Source organism: Thamnophis sirtalis, unplaced genomic scaffold (genome assembly GCF_051295495.1).
Source record: "Thamnophis sirtalis isolate CommonGarterSnake01/CBP01778 unplaced genomic scaffold, rThaSir2_p1.2 scaffold_4, whole genome shotgun sequence".
NCBI classification, from domain to species: Eukaryota; Metazoa; Chordata; class Lepidosauria; order Squamata; family Natricidae; genus Thamnophis; species Thamnophis sirtalis.
In genome coordinates this window covers 52,920,820-52,937,769 of record NW_028261384.1, presented here as the reverse complement: position 1 = coordinate 52,937,769, position 16,950 = coordinate 52,920,820, and the positions used below count along the sequence as shown (strand labels likewise).

At 37.2% G+C, this 16,950-nt stretch overlaps 1 protein-coding gene across 2 annotated transcripts in view; it reads left to right on the top strand.

Moving 5' to 3' along the window:
- The window catches only part of ZNRF2 (zinc and ring finger 2), a 93,138-nt gene extending 82,535 nt beyond the window's left edge, over window positions 1–10,603 (top strand). Inside the window, exons 5-6 of one of the 2 annotated variants that reach the window (XR_015696372.1) lie at window positions 1,746–1,954; window positions 4,964–10,603. The gene's annotated coding sequence lies outside the window, so the exon portion shown is untranslated. The remainder of the gene's footprint in view (window positions 1–1,745; window positions 1,955–4,963) is intronic. The other variant, XM_087712925.1, reaches the window with a different exon arrangement.
- Window positions 10,604–16,950: the final 6,347 nt, after the last annotated feature.

Here is a 16,950-nt window from a genome sequence, read left to right as displayed (position 1 = left end):
CTAATCCAACTCTGTATCATTTCAGATAAGTAGCTGTGCAGTCTTTTTTTTTTAAAAAAAACACTCCAGTGATGAAGCACCTACAACTTCTGAAGCTGTTCCACTGGTTAATTGTTCTCATTGCTAGGAGGTTTTTCCTTAATTCCAGGTTGCTTCTCTACTTGATTACTTTCCATCCATTATTTCTTATTGTGTCTTCTAGTAGTTTGGAAAAAAAGTTGACCTCCTCTTCTTTGTGACAGCCCCTCAAATATGGAATGCTGCTATCATGTCACTCCCCTAGTCCTTCTTTGCTCTAGACTGGCCATACCCATTTCCTGCTACTTTTCTCACATGCTTTTGTCTCTTAATCATCTTAATTGTTTTTCTTTGCATTTTTTCCAAAGTCTCGTCAAAAGAGAAAGAGAAAAAACCTCTTGTTTCACTGATATTATTTACTAATATAGTTTTCAAATCCAGTGGCAACGAAAAGCATAGTTTGAGATGTAAACTATTGATGCGGCCAGAAAAAACAACTGATTTAGTCTGCTGGTTAAGGCATCAGATAGAAACAAGGAACCTTAAGCAGAAAAGCTGTGTAGGGTGATTTTGAGCCAGTCACTCTCTCAGCCCAACTCATTTCACAGGGTTATTGTGAGTAAAACAGTAGAAGGGAACATTAGGTATATCTACTACCTCCCCACCCCCAAGAATTTTTTATTGTTTTATTAGGTATGTCTACCACCTTGACTAATTTATAAAAATAAAAAAGGCAGGAGAGAGATAAACAAATAAGCTTCAGAGAATGTTCTACTATTGATATTTTAATGAAATTGTGAAGTTTCCAAAAGATGCCCTAAGTGAATTATGAGCCTTGAGACAAAGTTCAAAAAAAATCCAGTCATTTATTAGGAGCAACATTTTGGCATTATCTGCTGCTGTGGAGCCAAATGTGATTTCCACTTAATGGCATCTGAACTGTATCTCCCCTCCCTTCTGTCTGTGTCATAAATCACATCCAGCAATGAGACACTGTGGCTGGCTATGAACTTGCGCATTTCACACACCAGCTGTGGAAACATGAGACCTGACTCTGGCCAAAGATATGCATGGATTTCTCCCTTTTCTATGTCAACTTGATAATAGTCATGGAAAGGCTTTAGAAGTTGACATCCGGCTCCCCTCACTTCCCGAAAACGACCTGTGTGAAACAAAAAAACATTGAATACAGATATATAATTTAGGGATGTGTTCTTCCCCCAGGCTTGCTTGGATTTTCTGCATGGAATTTTGCTATAAGGCGATCAGCCTGGATATTTCTACTTTTTACCCAAGATGCCTCTGATAAGGGGTATCTCGTCCACTTGATTAAGTATTGGAGTTGCCACCTTGAATCAAGGACTTGTTGAACCTCATGATGGGTTTGGCTCCCTATGACCACAGGGCCCGGGGGCTCCTGGGGTAGTGGTCTCAGAGTGGATCCGATCATGGGTTTTAAGCGGCTACTATGAAACGCCGGGTGTATCTTCCCCAGCAATTGAGGCAGTTTCAGTTGCACTGTGACTGGGTTGATGATCTTTACTATGGGGAATGGTCCCATAAACTTTGGTCCCAGTTTCTTGTTAGGCAGTTTTAATCTCAAATATTTTGTGGAGAGGTAATCCTTTTCTCCCACCTGGAATTGCTGTTGCAGAGCCCAGTGTTTATCTGCCTGTTTCTTATAGGTTTGTGCCGCTTTAGCCAGTGCTTTTTTGACATTTCCCCAGGTTGCTTTCAGCATCGACATCCAATCAGTCAAGCTGACTCAGGAGGGGGGATCTGTTGGATACTCAGGCATTGGAACGAAGTCCATACCACTCAATATTTTGAAAGGCGTGACTCCTGTGCTACTGTGAACAGCATTATTATACGTGACCTCAGCAAAAGATAAAAGGTCTGCCCAATTGGACTGCTGATAGTTCACCTAGCACCTCAGGTACTGCTCTACCATGGCATTCAGTCTCTCTGCTGCTCCATTCGTGCTCTAATGAAAAGCTGAACTAAGACCCTGAGATGACCCAATGGACTGCAGGAACTCCCTCCAGAACTTAGCCATGAACTGGACCCCTCTGTCTAAAATAATTCTTCGAGGTACTCCATGCAGTCACTAGATATGCTTCATTAACAGTTTAGCCAGCTTGTGAGCCGAGGGTAGTCCACTGCAGGGTATGCAATGTGCCTGTTTGGAGAACAGTTCTATTACGGTCCAAATCACCATGTTTCCCCCACTTTTCGGCAACTCTACTATAAAATCCATTGCGATCTCCTCCCACGGCCTCGTTGGCTCTGCTACTGTTAGCAGCAGTCCAGGGGGGTTTCCCGGTCGTCTCTTCATTGTGGGGTAGATGGTGCAACTTTTCACGTAACTATCCACATCTTTCTTTATGCCAGGCCACCAGAATTGTCTCCGGGCTAAGTGTAAACTCTTTAGTAACTCAAAGTGGCCTGCCGGTTTGGCATTGTGGCTCCTCTGGAGAATTAAGGTGCGTAGGGATTCTGGGACATAGAGTTTCATCCCCTTCCATGCGAGGTCATGTCTTTTTGTCAAGATATGTTGGTTGTTTCAGAACCAGAGGTCTGCTAGCAGTTCGGTTTTGAGTCTCGTGGGTAGTCGCTTGCGGGTTGGTCTTGCCAATCATGGTGTTGCCACCTGGTGGTCACTTAGGCAGATGTTTGAGTAGAGGTAATGATGGCATCCACTACCTGCTCCCATTCCCATTTGTACTGAGGCATGCAGGAGAGGGCGTCTACTAGAAAGTTCCTCCCCCCTGAGATGTGCTTTAAAACAAAATCAAAACAGTTGAAGTATTGAGCCCATTGAACTTGTTTGGGTGATAGTTTCCATGGGGTCCTAAGCGCCTCCAGATTTTTGTGGTCAGTCCAGACTTTGAATGGTTTCTGGCCCTGTTCCAACAGGTGTCTCCAGGTTAGCGGTGCCCATCTCACTGCGAAATCCTCCTTTTCCCATGTGGCCCATCGTGTCTCTGTGTCTGAGCTTGCGGGAGGTATAGGCACAGGGTTGTAAGTTTCCTTGGTTGTTTTTTTGGAGTAGCACCGCTCCCAGTGCCATGTCGCTGGTGTCTGCCTGGATCACAAAGGGTTGCTCGGGGTCAGGAAGCTTCAGCACTGGCTCCTTTGCAAACGTTTCTTTTAATGTTTCAAATGCCTCTTGGCAGGTTAGGTCCCACAGTAGGGGTTTTCCCAGATGAGGTTTCATTCCTGGGCTCCCTGTCTTCAGGAGGTCTGTCAGGGGTTTAGCAATCTTTGCAAAGGAGGGGATGAATTGCCTGTAGAAGTTCACAAACCCTAAAGCTTTATAGCTGTCTGTGGGTGCGAAAGGGTTGCCAGCCTACGACGGCTTGTACTTTGGCTGGGTCCATCTCTGTTCCCTCATTTGACACTCGGTAACCCAGGTAGTCTAATCGTGCACGGTGGAATTCGCATTTTGATACCTTGACGTACCTTCTGGTTGACTGCCAGAAGTTTTTCCAGTACTTGACGGACCAGGGCTATGTGGTCATCCATGGTGTCAGTGTAGATGAGGATGTCAACCAGGTAGATGAGGACCCTCTTGTAGAGGTGCTCATGCAGCACCTTGTTTATTAACTGCATGAATAGTGCTGGGGGGCCCTGCAGTCCAAAAGGTATCACTTTGAATTGAAAGCTCCCTAGGGGGCAGTTGAATGCTGTTTTCCACTCATCTCCCTCTCTGATACGTACTCGGTAGTATGCTTCTATGAGGTCTAGCTTGGTGAAGACTTTTCCCTTAGCCAAATGAGATAGCATGTCCTTCTACACCAGCTATAGAAATATGAAACCTGACTCTAGCCAAAGGTATGCATGGAATTCTCCTCCCTTTTTTATGTCAACTTGATAATAGTCATGGAAACTCTTTACAAGTTGACAGAAATTTTGTATTATTACTACATTCTAATATTGTATTAGTGGTGTATTTAAAAAAATACGATGGCACTCCTAACTAATATATGGCAGATTATCTGTAACTAATGCCTGTTCTTTACCTAGTTTTGGTAGAATTTGTTGTTGTTGTTAGATGTGAAGTCATGTCTGATCCATCACTACCCCATGGACAACATTCCTCCAGGCCTTCTTGTCCTCTACCGTCCTCTGGAGTCCATTTAAGCTCGTGCCTACAGCTTCAGTGACTCCATCCAGCCACTTTATTCTCTGTAGTCTCCTTCTTTTGCCCTCAATCTTTCCCAGTATTAGAATTATCTACCCTTAAATATAGAAATGATAGATATCTAAACGTATAGAGTTATATTCGGTCAGTCAGTTTCTTTTACTGAGCCAAAGGTTACATTTGCAATTAAGACAACCATAAGTTTGACTAAATAAACAAATGTACTTCACAGGGTTGTAACAACCAAATTACTAGAACTTTCTATTCCACCTTGAAGCACCTTGAACACATATCTCCATAGAGTTCCAGTATTTATAATGCAAAAAGCCATAATTAATTCAGAAGTAGACATTTCCTATTTTAACCTTCATGCTTAGGAATTTCCTTTCAATGGAGACTAGGTTTGCTCTTTTCTACTTGGTTTCAGAAGCACAATAAAGATCTAGTTATTTCATTTAACATTGGAGTAGAACATGTTTGAGGAAAGGTGGGTTGACTTTATTTTCTTTATATTACATGTAGAGCTATCTTATACTGATCTTGATTGTTATCTGTCTAGTTCAGAGCCTTTGGGAATAGATCACATACAAATAAAGAAGCTGTGTTCAAAGATATTAGCCATATGGTAAAGTGAAAATAATTATTTCTCAAAACTATTTATATTAAAGAATACGTTCAAGAGAATTAATTATAATTATGTTAAATACCTAAATATTAGATGCTCTGATTGATACTGCTGTGATTTAGAAAATGTATTTTACTCTCAAGAAATATAATTGCATTTTTGTAAATTTTTTGTAGTTTCTTACACTGCTCATCAGAAGTAATAGATGTCAAGTTCCATCATTAGAAGTTAATCTGAAAGTGAATTTATGTTCGTTTTGGAGTGGGAAAGAAGAAGATGGAACAAGCATGGGACATGATGCAAAGCAGGATCCTCAGTGTACCAAATGCTCATGTAAAAACAACATAGGGATTGTGAAAATGCTGCACATCCTGAAAAAATCCTATCCCACAAACTTCATAGATATTTTATATTTACAGACCAAAGTTAACTTTCAGTTTTTTTCAAATCAGTATACAAAAACAGAATTTTTGACGTAATTCCTTGAACAGAAGCTGAATGCTCTACGTCAGTCTGAAACATTATACAAGGAAGATGCCATTTTAGAGTTGGAATCACCTATTCCTTTTTATCACAGTAAAGAAGACAAACTATGAGATACAGAGATTCTTCATCCAATATGCTGTTCACATTTTTTATGGAAAATAATGCAATGTTTTTTCTTTGAATCTTTGCAAATTTTATAAGTAAAGCTTTGTCACAGTTTAGTCCAAAGAACAAATGCAATCAAAGCTAATTCTGAATTAATATTTATGATCCAATTAGAGTTATTGAAATCCATAATCTCTTCTCATTTCTGCATAATAATTTTTTTCTGCTTGTAAATCTCAGTGCAGAAATTTTGAAAATTCATAATCTAGCAGCTATGCAATATTTTTTTTAAAAAAACCTTATAGGGACATGCAAATAACATCTTTCAAAATGCTGCCAGTTGATCTAATTTAACGGGTATTATATTTTTAATGTTTCAGGTAGTTATTTTCTTATACTATCACATTTACCAAGCCATTTTTCCTCAGTGGCCACAAAGATAGGCAAGATGAATGTTTCATTGGGATAATATCTGGCCTTTTAAAAACTTTTATATTAAGATTACTGTATCTCAATGGCTAAAGAGCCGAGGTGGCGCAGTGGTTAAATGCAGCACTGCAGGCTACTGCTAGATCAGCAGTTCAGCGGTTCACATCTCACCGGCTCAGGGTTGACTCAGCCTTCCATCCTTCCGAGGTGGGTAAAATGAGGACCCAGATTGTTGGGGGCAATATGCTGACTCTCTGTAAACCGCTTAGAGAGGGCTGAAAGCCCTATGAAGCGGTATATAAGTCTACTGCTATTGCTATTGGTCATAGCAGATTATAGTAATTTGCAACGAAGTCGTTGATATAGTAGCTGTAATCCTACACCCAGACATATGTGCTTCTTGTCTGATAAAAACAGGCTTTATATTTTCTGGGTTTAGGATTAACAACATTGCCTGTATTCTTGAATCTGTAATACTTTGCTACACAATTGTGTCTTATCATAAATTGTAAAAATGGGCTTTCTCTGATAGGGTAGAGAAGAAGCTCATCAAGTAAAATTATGAGTTGTTAATATATTTGAGGATGTTTTTGGAAGCAATTAAAGTATCTTGTAAAGTTTGATAACATGAAAAAGTATTTAATAAAGGTGATGGAAACTTAACATGAAACTTAAAATAAGAAAAATAAGATAAGTATCAGATTATTTCATTATATTTATGGATTCTGTTGCCCTAAGATCATTTTACAAACAATTTTCTGCTGACTATTATTGTTATTAACTACTGCTGTTACATTGTGCATAATTCATATGCATATAGAAATATTTAGTACATTGTTGTACATTCACAACTGTTAAAATTTTAGACCAAATATTAAATTCATGAATAATGTCTTTTGCAGTGTATTAAATTCTATAGCCAGCAAACTTTACCTTCTTCAGAAAGAGAACAAATACTGTATTTTCCTTTTCTGGTTAATATTACATAGTGGTCAGAAGTTGATGTTCAGCAAGCATGAAATTCAGAAACCACATTTGCTTGCAATGTGCAAAAAAAAAAAAAGATTCAGGAAGAGGCATTTACAGGAAAAAAAAATATGAGTGACAAGTCACCAGAACCTGAGCCTTTTCCCATTCACTGGTTTTCCTCTAAAGAGTTTGTTTCAATTTGTATAACCACCCCCCATGTTCTTTTATTCAGAACATCTAAGACAACTGTAATTAAAACAAAATATTAGCTGTGTAGTGTGGAGATAAAAGACTTCATAATTATGAGAGTTAATTTTTTTTTTTAACTAGATCAACTTTTAAGAACCAGGTGCAAAATACTGAGATCAGTCTGAGCCAAGTACAAAGGACTGTAACTAGAAGTAAAACAAAGTTTTGGATACAAAATACTTTTGAGAATAAGAATCAAAATTAGCTTTTTCAACTAAATATTTTTTCTAGCGTAATTATCTCAACCCTTCATTTTACTTGTTTCAAATAATTTTATTAAGAATTTTACATGTAAAAGATAGAAGTTGATACATACTAAAAAAGTACAAAGAGGTACAAAAAAGAAGGGGGGGTTGAAAAACAGAAATGAGGAAAAAGGAAAGAGGGGGAAAAAGAAAGTAACTTGCCCTTTCATCCCAGCAGGTTAAAAAAAAATAATAGCTTATCACCACTTTTAAATGAAACATAATCTCTCTGCCTCCATAGGTCATCTCTTAGATAAGGAAAACAAAATTCAAATGCTCCATCAAGGATTTCTGCTCCATTGTCCTTAGTGTCCAGCCTCCAAGCTTTCCTTATTTTTTAAAAAAGCCTCTGAAAACAACCCCATTTTCTCATGACAAAGTATCTTCTAAATAATTTAAAACTATAATTCCAAATACCTTTGACCCCTTAATGCATTACTAATTTTCCACGCTCTTATATTAAGTACATTTTTGGTGCATAGTCCAAAATATTATTTTTAAAACCTTCAAAATCAAATTTACTGTCTTTTAAGGAGAGAGAAACTTACCTGTTGAATACAGTAGAATCTTGCAAGTCCAAAGGTCTCAATCTCTTCAATATGCAAAGTATTAAAACAAAATCCTCAAATGGGATCAAGATTCAAATCTTTATGGCACCTTTTTTCTTTATGCAACTCTCAAGTTGAGCCTGGTCCTCAAAACAATGGGGGGAAAGAGTTTGGCAGTTATTTGAATTGCCACTACTTTCTAAAATCTGGTAGGGGTAGTCTTCCTCAGATATTCTGGTTTTTTGAACAAATCCTACAAAGAAATGTGAAAGTTAAGAGTTTGTAGTAGATATACTGCTCTGCTCACTAGACTTAAAAAATCAGAAGGCATTGTTCTAAATTAATTCACTAATAAAATGAATTTGAGATTACAGGCTTAGGATAAAACCACATCTGGCTGAGTTGATGCCAAATTCCAAGTGGTAGACATTACTTTTATTGTTTCCTCTTTCCTTTCGTTATCACTTCTTCACACACTACCCATCTATTCATTAAAATAGAAACATGTACACACATACATTCTTGGTAAGACTTGAGGACCAGAAAACATATCTGCCAGCTCCTTTTCCTGCAAAGGTGCTTTTTCCAAAAGGCAACTGGACTTTCATGGTTTTTCCTTTGAAAACATTTCACTTCTCATCCAAAAAGCCTCTTCAGAAGCAAAACATTTTCAAAAGGGAAAAAAAAAGTTCAGTTGCCTTTTGGAAAAAGCATCTTTGACACAACCATAACCTGGATAATGGAGAATCTTCATAGACAGTACATTGAAGGGTATAGTTCAAAGGTTCAGAAGCTCTTAGAAGCAAAACCATAAGAGGGCAGCACCAGCAACATTATTCCAAAACTGGGTTATGTTATTTTACTGTTTTCTGGTTGAGATATACATGAGCTAGCCTGCTTTCTTTTCTCTGCATGATGATGTGGAAGGAGACTGAAATCTACATGGAAGCTCGTTAATGCCTTTGTATTGAAAGTTAAACTTCTACTTCAACCTGATATACTTCTATCACATCTGGAGAGCAACACTAAATCTCAAACACTATCCAATGATAGTTGTTCCAGCACTCTTGGAGCCATAAAGTTCGGAAAGGTTGTTATGAACAAATGCAAAGCAATAGCAGTATTTATTTAGGCTCCTGGTGTGTAAATTTGAAAAATTGGCACATCAAGATGTACAACAGAGGTTATTCCCTGAGGTAACATTAATACTGTGCAATAATTGTTTGCAGACGTTAACAGCCCTGGTTTTTTTTAAAGCTATCAGAGGGCTTGCATTGCTTCAGCATGATTATTTTAAATCTGGAAAGTCGAGACGATAGAATTTTAATTACTTTATCAACTAAAATATTGATCAGTGGAAACTTTAATGAGGCATTAATTAATTGGTGCAGCAAGTTAGCTTTGCTTAATTTTGAAACTCTAGAATGTCATAAAGAATAAAAAATTTAAACTATTCTATTTAGTTGTGAACTGTTTATTAAATTGTAGAATATCATGGATTGCCTCCAATATCCTAAATGCAATTATATTGAGGTGTTAATAAGGCAGAGATTAAGAACATTTTAATTGATTTCATAGATTAATTTATCTAAAAATGCCAATCAATAGTTGGTTGTTCAGTTTACATCCTGATTCAAAACTTCCATATTTTGACACTTTGACTCTTAAATATTGGCAATAATCTCAACAAATTGTTTACACAAACAGCAAAGGTGATTTTGGAGAAATTACATATTCTGTGGTTTCCAGATCTGATTTTCAGATAACCTTTTTCCATGTTGACCTTGTTTATTTATTGCTTGCCAATGAGCCACTGGGTTGTGGAGAATTTGGGAATGTGTCCTTCATGTGAACTATTGGCCACCACATTGTACGATTTTGGTATAGCTGAAAGTGTTTTTTATTCTACTAAATCAGCATGCTTTCTTTGGTTTGGGATTTGCATGCTATGTGAATTCAGACATCATGATTTGAATTATCATGAATTATTGTAATGTTTGAGACCAGCCAAATATTTAATTTAAAAACATTGTTAAACAAATTTCAGTATAGCATAATGCGTATCTGGTATGTCTGATATAGCCAGATCTTAAATGATAATATATATTGTAAGCAAGGATTTATAACAGTAGCAAGCTTTAAAATAGGAAAGTTGTCTTTTTATCTTTATGATCATTGTGAAACTCCTAAAAAGCTTCCAATATTTTTTTGAAACTTATATAGGTCCTCCTCAAAATAAAATTAAAATATGGTTTTGGTTTAAAAAGGAATAATTTGAGAAATAATACAGAGATATAATATACGTTTGAAGAAATTAAATTGTCAAACTAACTTTTAAATGAGAGAGGATAATCAAGGAATAACTAGATTGATGAAGAATATGAACTTTTTAATCCTCCCTGGAACTATTTGGATGCTTGAAAAAACCCATTGAAAATCAGCAGTTCAAATTAACAATTTCCATAAAATGAGAAATGAAACTTGGTGGATGAACATTTTAATGAAAAACGTTATAATATTTGGTGATGACAATAAGCAAGAAGGCTTCTTTCATTATTCTGTTGATAAAAGAATGTAATTAGTAACATTGAATGTGAAATATGTTTGTAATTTTTTAAAATGAGCTATATGATTGGTAAAAATTACTTGAGAATTTTTTAAAGGTACATCTTGTACTTGGTCTGGAAATATACCATCATGGTTTCTGCTTTACTGATCTAGGCTGTAACATTCCATTTGTTTAAAATATATACATGTTAATAAATTTTTGAAGCATATTTTATGACTAACTATCATTTTGAGTTTTATTTAAACATATACAAGAAACTGACCTCAGTAATTAAAAATGGCTTATAATAACTTCAAGATACATTTTATTTCTTGTTCTTATGGATTTTATTGAGTTTGTCATTTTTGTAATGAACAATGCAGTATATTTTAAATGTGTGATGCTTCATTCTTATTTCTATTCAGTGCTGGCATGGAAGAATGAACTGAATGGATTGTCCACAATGTTCAAAATTAGATAAGAGTATTCCATCTTCTACATGCCAAGAATCAGCAAGAATCCAATACATTTGTGACTAAGAAGAAAACAAGAAATCTTTAGAAGAAATCTTCAGTAGAATACCATCATTCATCATCATTTTAGCCATTTTGTATCCACTGCAGGATGAAGGCCTCTTCTGCAGGTTTTCAGCCAATACAGTCCTGAGCTTTTCCAACAGCCAAAGAATGAACAAGAGGGGAGATCGGCTGTTAGAAAAGCCCACGTGGTGTGCGCACCCTTCTCTTTGACAGCTGCCTCATTTCCAATTGGGGGGGGGGGAATCCATGCAGAGGGAGGAAAAACATGGATTCCCCCCCCATTGGAAACCAGGCAGCTATCAAAGCGAAGGAGCGTGAGCCGCATGGGCTTCTTCCAATCCTCCGCTCCGGCAAAGGAAGTCCGTGGGTGGGGCAAGCCTGGTGCGGACAGGTGGAGTGAGCAAGCGAAAGAGCAGTGATTGGGCGGGCGGGGGGAGCGAGCAAGGGGGCAAGCCAGGGGAGGGAGCATTCTGGTATGGGGCTCCGGAAGAATGGGTATAGGAAGACACGCTAAATTGTATACCGGCTGAAACCCATTTCTGGAACAGATAGCACACTGGTCAAAAACTGTTTTCTTCAGGGATAGGAGGAGCTTGTTCTTGAAAATTATGCTTAGATTGCCGAATGCCTGCCAAACACATTTAACATGCTGTTCAATGTTATTATTGTGTAGCCTTTCATTGTGATCCATTGGCCAAGGTATATGTTCTGTAGTAAATGTTTTTAGGATAGCCATTTTTTCCTGCATTAAAACATAGTCTGCTTATAACCTTAAATAATATTCTGAGGTGCAACTTGCACTGTTACCAATTTTGAGCAGACCCTAGTAGGCATCCTAATACCTTTAGGATTATTTAGACTGCAACTTTATACAACACAGCCAATAATGTAACCCATTGAAATCTTCCATTAGAATCTATCTTAAGGATGTCTTCTGCTGCTACTTTCCAGATAATGTGATTGACTTTATGATTACGGCCAGATAAAAACCTTTAAAACCTTTATAAATTGCAAGATGCACTCTTTGACTTTCCAATACAATAATAAGTTGAATGAAAATTACTTCAGTCTAGTTAAGTGCAGAGGTTCATGTGTAGATGAACGTATATTGGCTCTATTTGCAGTTGATTTAAATTTCACTACAGTGTACCCTAGAATTGCCTTCAATTATAGTTGCGCTTCACTGGCCTTAAGTTAGTGTAATGTATGTGTCAGATTTGCACTGATATTACATTCCAAACTAATTAATGGAATTCAAAGTCACTTCCACTTCCAGCAGTGTCAGAATTCTTACAAGACACTTGCAAAGTGTTCATTTTGTACTAAAGTTGAGTACGATAGGATCTTCAGTCTTTGTTCTCTGTGCTAATTAATCTCCATTTATTCTTCCAGTTTTCTTTGGATTTCATGGAACCTTTTTTGCTAAATAGACATACATAGATTTGACAAAATTCATTCATTCAAAGATTTTTCATAATTTTTGTATATGTTACTACTGGGACTTAGAACACACTGAAGTGATGACAAAGCTATTGGCAAATGCTTTAGGGATAGGAAAGCAAGAGATGGAGGGAGAGATTGATTAAATAATGAAAATAATCACAAGTTAATCAGGGAGACACAAGGTCCCAAGGGAGGTACATGTGAGATTTGTTAAAAAAAACAATAAGAAGTCATGAAATACTAAAATGGGCAAGAAGGGTCCACTGAACTATAGAGAGAAAGAAATTGCGAATTGGGAGGGGAAAAGATATAGACTGGATTCGATAGATAAAGCATTAGAATTCTATGACAGTTACTTTGCTGTAAATGAGGGACAAGAAATAAGAGGAGAATTAGACTATCAAGGGCAAGAGGAATCAACAGGAGAAGAGAGGAAGACGCAACAAGAAAAAAATAGAATGAGAAGGAGCAAGGGCAAAAGAAAGACAAAGAAGAACTAGGATTGTAAGATCTATATATAAATAATAGAGATGGAGGGGGGAATGAGATCTGGTTGATAAATATAAATGGACTGAATTCTCCCACAAAAAGGAAAAAAATATTTAAATGATTACAAAAATTAAAAGTAGATATAATTTACCTCGAAGAGACTCATAAAAAGTAGCACACTAAACTACTGCAATACCCCAAAATTGGGAAATTATATTTTTCATCAGCACAGCAGCAGAAAAGGGGGGGGTAACTTTATATATTATGGAAACAATAAATACTAAACAAATTTATACGGATGATGAAGGAAGAATTTTAATCGTGGAAATAGTAATGAACAAAAAAAAATACTACTAATTGCAATATATGCACCGAATAATAAGCAAGACAAAATCTATAAAAAGCTGCATAAAAAGATATTAGAAGTGGAATATGAAAATATTTGTGGTTGTAGCAGATTTTAATACAATTGTAAATGTAAGACTAGATTATAGAAGTAGCATGACTGAAAAAAAGGCAAAAAAGATACTCCCAGAGACATTTTTTAAAATGGCAGAAGAAATTTCTTTGCAGGATGTATGGATACAAATGAATCTGGGGGGAAATAAATATACATTTTACTCAAATAGGCACAAATCATTGTCCAGAATGGAAATGATTTGGAGCTCACCTGAATTAGGAACCAAAGTGCAAGAGAACCAACATGCAAGAAACCAATATATGGGCCGACCATACCCAATAAAATGGAAAGGAGAAAAGAAAATGTAGAGATGGACACTGAATCAATCTATATTAAAAGAGAAAGAGTTTATGCAAACAACAGTCAAAAAATGCAATTTTTTAAAAAGAAAACAAAAAAGAACATACTTTATTAGAAAACATATGGAATACAACTAAAGTATATATTAGAGGTTTAGTGATAACTTATATAGCGAGAAACAATAGAAAGAAAAACCAACACCAAAAGTCATTAGAAGGAGAATATAAAAAAAAATGGAATTAGAACTGCAAAAGGATCCAAAAAAGGAAACCTTAAGAAAACAAATGAAATAATAAAACACAAACTAAATTTAATACCGTATATACTCGAGTATAGGCCGACCCGAATATAAGCCGAGGCACCTAATTTTACCACAAAAAACTGGAAAAGTTATTGACTCGAGTATAAGCCTAGGGTGGGAAATGCAGCAGCTACCGATAAATTTCAAAAATAAAAATAGATACCAATAATGCCATTGCCCATTGAATAACATATACAGCCTGCCTGTGCCCATTAAATATACAGTAGCCATTGTAAAAATTTGCTCTGCATAACAAATTATTATCACACAATACCGGTGTATTCAATGAAATACTTCACTCACCTCATCATGCTGATGTCCCGCTGTGATGATGATGTCCTGCCTCCTATGACACACGGCACAGTGATTCCTATCATTGGATCACTGTACCAGAGGAGGTGGGACATCGCTATGTGGCTGCTTGCCATAACAAGGAGGAGGTGGGACATCGTTGCAGAGCGGCAGGAGGGGGAGGAAGGGGAATCGTAAGATAGCCCTGCATTACATTAGAACGTGAGGAGGGGGGATGGTGCGGTGCACGCTGCGCGGCAAACTGACACAGAGGGAGGGGAAACTCAGGGGCGCTGGGCCATTCACGAGCGTCACCCAGCGGCATGGCCCCGCCCCTTTTTCTCCTCCATTTCGGGCAAATTTTTCACTGACTCGAGTATAAGCCGAGGCGGCTTTTTTCAGCTCAAAAAGTGGGCTGAAAAACTAGGCTTATACTTGAGTATATACAGTATATAAAAAAAGAAAAGGTGCAGCAAAACTAAAGAGCGAGACAATTTTTTTGAAAATGTAAACAAACCAGAAAGATAGTTAGCCTATACATTGAAAAAAGAAAGAGAGAAGAAATTGATAAACAAATTACAAGATGGAAAAGGAAACTTACAGTTTGAAAATGAGATTAAAAAGAAAATAATTCAGGAATACTATGAAAAATTATATGACAAGAAAAAATTCCAGAGGAAAGGATAATTCAATACTTGAAAAAGCCAAATTACCGAAAGTGACTGAAAACATTAAAAATATGCTAAATGAAAAAATAAAGATGATGGAGCTGACAGAGGCAATAAAGAGACAAAAAATAATAAAACCCCAGGACCAGATTGACTACCAACTAAAGTATATAAACAATTACAGAATACGCTGAGTTTGTCAATATTAGAGGTTTATAAGGAGGTTTTTGTAGAAGCCAAGATACCAAACACCTGGATAGATGCTAATATCACTTTAATTCTGAAAGAAGACTCAGATTTGACACAGATAAAGAACTAACGACCAATATCATTACTAAATGCAGATTACAAAATTTTTGTATCAATAGTGGCAGTGATATTTTTAAAAATTCTGAATGAATTCATTCACCCAGATCAAAATGGGTTCCTTCCAAAAAGACAAATCAAAAACAATGTAAGATTTATTCTAGACACATTGGAATATTATGCACTCAGAAACACAAATGGTGCTGATTTTTTTAGATGCCCAGAAAGCCTTTGACAATGTAAATTAGCAATTTATGATATAACAGTTAGACTATATATCTGTACATTAAAACCCCAGCTTGGCTCTCAACAATGGAAGCATTTATACATCCAAATCAGGGACATGCAGTCAGGGGGAGGCAGGGAAGTAGAGCCTCACCACTGTCATCATGAAAAGAAAAAAAATATAAAAGGAAAAAGGCTGAGCTAGTTGCTGTCAGAGTCACAGTGGATGACTCTGCTTAGTGCTTAACTGTTTAAAAAAGCCTCTTAAAAAGTGCCCTCTACAGGAGGAGGCGGGAGAACGAGGCGTCTCATCTAGACCGATCACTCGAGCAGAGGTAAGCAAGGGTTAAAAGCCGAAAAATTCCTGGCGTAATGAGGCACGTCATTCTCCTGCCTCCTGTAGAGGGCGTTTTTAGAGGCTTTTTTGAACAGTTAAACAGAGTCATCCACATTGTGACTCTGGCAGCAACTAGCTCAGCCTGATCTCAGCTCATGTCTTTTTCCTTTTACATTTTTTTTCTTTTCATGATTGCAGGTAAGAGCAGAGTTGAAATCCTCTCTGAAACAGCTGGAAAGGGTACATGTGTAGGTCCGAGGGAGGGGGAGGAATTCAAACTTCATCCTCAAGTGTAGATCCCTCCCCAAGTGTAGTTTGATTGCATGCAGAGCTATGTTGCCTTTACACACACACACACACACACACCTGGATAAAAGTATATAAGCCCAGCTTCACTGATTACAAGTTTGAAAAGGCAAGGTGGCTCCACCTGCAATCAAAGGCTCGGATCGGAAGGTAGCAGAGGAATGGGGGGGGGGTATGGCAGACGAGCTGCTTTCAAGCCATTGGAAAATATATCCAATCTAACTTCTGTGTTTGTGTTTGTTTGAGATTGAGTGAGTGAGAGAGGGATCCAACTTCTCTGTGTGTGTGTGTGTGTTTGAGAGAGAGGGGAGGGAGGGAGGAAGGAGGGGGAGGGAGAAGAAAAAGAATGAAGGAAAACTTTTTTGCAAAGGAGAAAAACAAATGCTGTCGCTTTAAATCAGAACTGAACATGCCTGGCTGTGGAATTCTGGGAGTTGAAGTCCACAAGTCTAAAAAAATTTGAAACTCTTGTGTCAGTGCCTCGCCAGCCATAAACCTCACCGCATGTCACTGATCCAAATGTAGTAAATCTGAGAAATCTTAACATAAAGATATTTAAAATGTGGAAGGGATGGAATATAATTATTAAAGAAAGGATGCAAAAGGAGGGATGAAATGAAATGTGAATGACAATTTAAAAAAAAAATTAATTGTTTTAAATAAATAGAATTGTTGAATTGTCCCAGAAGCAAGTTGTTCTGCAGTAAGTTGGCCACAGCAAGTTATCCTGTGGCAAGTTGGTTGTGGCCAGTTGGCTGTGGTTAGTTGGCTGCAGCGAGTTGGCTATTACAAGTTGTCCCTTTAGCACTGAGCTTAATCCATATTACATCTGTGGCTACATACACTATATTGCCAAAAGTATTCGCTCACCTGCCTTTACTCGCATATGAACTTACTGTAAGTAACATCCCATTCCTAA